The sequence below is a fragment of the Puntigrus tetrazona genome, unplaced genomic scaffold (genome assembly GCF_018831695.1).
Source record: "Puntigrus tetrazona isolate hp1 unplaced genomic scaffold, ASM1883169v1 S000001170, whole genome shotgun sequence".
Lineage (NCBI taxonomy): Eukaryota > Metazoa > Chordata > Actinopteri > Cypriniformes > Cyprinidae > Puntigrus > Puntigrus tetrazona.
Window position 1 is genome coordinate 137,046 of NW_025048756.1, and position 1,782 is coordinate 138,827.

Below are 1,782 nucleotides of genomic sequence, written 5' to 3' on the forward strand. Positions count from 1 at the left end.
AATTTGACATCGACTCGCTCCAAGCTGCACTCAAAAAAATATTCAACCCCAAAAGTTAAAACTTATGTAATTCAATTGGATGTCAATTTTCCATCCATTTAAATCACATAAAGTTAATGCAAAAATTAACAATTGTTTAAGCTTCACCCGTTCATGTTCAGTTAATGTAAATGAATTAAATCAATTTTATGATAACCGATGAACTGGGATTTATGCTTGTTTAATACTTAAACTTTATTTATTTTCAATAAGTTATTGTTACTTGGTTTATATAGTCACCTTACACTTGTATTAAATGAAGTCAAAACAAGTTGCATTTTCAAACATTTATTGTAATCGCTCCATCAGTCAAAAGTAACATACAATCTGACCAAAAAATAGAAGACATACTGCAGTGCTTAACAAATAAAGCCAACCGGTTTCTAAAGTTTTATGAATCCTTCAAAACACAGTGTTCCAATGGTTATGTTTTTAGTTTTTTACTTTACATTTTTCTGTGCATACAAGTTACAGGGATCAGCAAGGAACCATACTTAAACATCAAACATTAATTTCACATTTTCAAGGTAACACTGTAATATCATTACATAGTATGATGTGCTTTCTCCTGATCTATAACACAAAACACAAATGTAAATGGTCCCTTCTCCTCCTAAATATTTGTTTAAAACAATTGAAACAACAAGGACCCTTAGAAAATGCAATGAAATAAAATATAAGAGAAAAAAGAAAAGCAGTTCTTTTACTTCAAATACATCAGGTATTAAACACTTTTTTATACATACAACAGGTTTTCACATTTCAGCATTTATGTCTTACTCACAGCAGAGGGGTATGCTGCATAGGATGCCTGAACCTAGCCCCAAAATGTCCATGTTTGAGCTTAGAATTAGTTTCAATAACTCATACCTACTGGATACTTCTGTGCCACACACTTTACAATCGCCACATTCCCAAGACTCACATACCTAAAAGTAAAAAAAAAAAGAATGTGAGAACATTAACACTTTTACCAAGTAAGTGAACAAGTACACTTTTGTGTATGAACACACTATATTTAGTTAAATAAAACAACACTTACTGTAATGAAGTGAGTGCCCCAAACTGGAGACATGTGGAAAGTCACAATGATGAGGTCTCTGAAATAGTAAAGATGACATATGATTTGAGTTTTTTTAATGAAATCACAACTTTGCAACCTTTTGTATACTTGCATAACTAAATGTCAAAGAGAGAAAAGATGAACACTTTAAATGAAGTGAAGGAAATTAAACGAGTTAAGTTTACGTATATTACAAATATACAAATATATATATATATATATATATATATATATATATATATATATATATATATATATATACACACACACACACACACACATACATACATACATATACACACACACACACACCGTTAGTGACTGACCTTCTATGTGGAATGATGTCACTACAATGCTTCTGTAAAATTAGAAACAACATAAAAATGATCCTAACATGACATGATCCTACATGTTTTTACATGTTAGTGTCGAGTGTGTTTTTGTCGAGTTGTTGAAACCCCAGTCTGCATTGAAATTTTTGTCTGGGAGAGACCTCGTTGATGCAGTAGAACTACTGTGACGAGCGTCCCGAGGATCAATCGGCGTCGCCCTGGCAACCAACGCCGTGGACCTGGCTGCACCCATCACCGGCTGATCGGTCACATCTGCAGCTCATCCCGGCCTGGCTATAAAGCCACACGTGGCATAGCAGAAGATGAGCATCGACTCATTGTGTCTCA

General features: G+C 33.7%; 1 long non-coding RNA gene across 1 annotated transcript; it reads right to left on the reverse strand.

Annotated features, from left to right (window-relative positions):
- Positions 1-779: 779 nt before the first annotated feature.
- LOC122341207 lies at positions 780-1,536 on the reverse strand. The gene is made up of 3 exons (XR_006250449.1): positions 1,429-1,536; positions 1,082-1,139; positions 780-968 (listed from the first exon to the last, which is right to left on the reverse strand). It is a non-coding gene; the product is annotated as an uncharacterized LOC122341207 (long non-coding RNA).
- Positions 1,537-1,782: the final 246 nt, after the last annotated feature.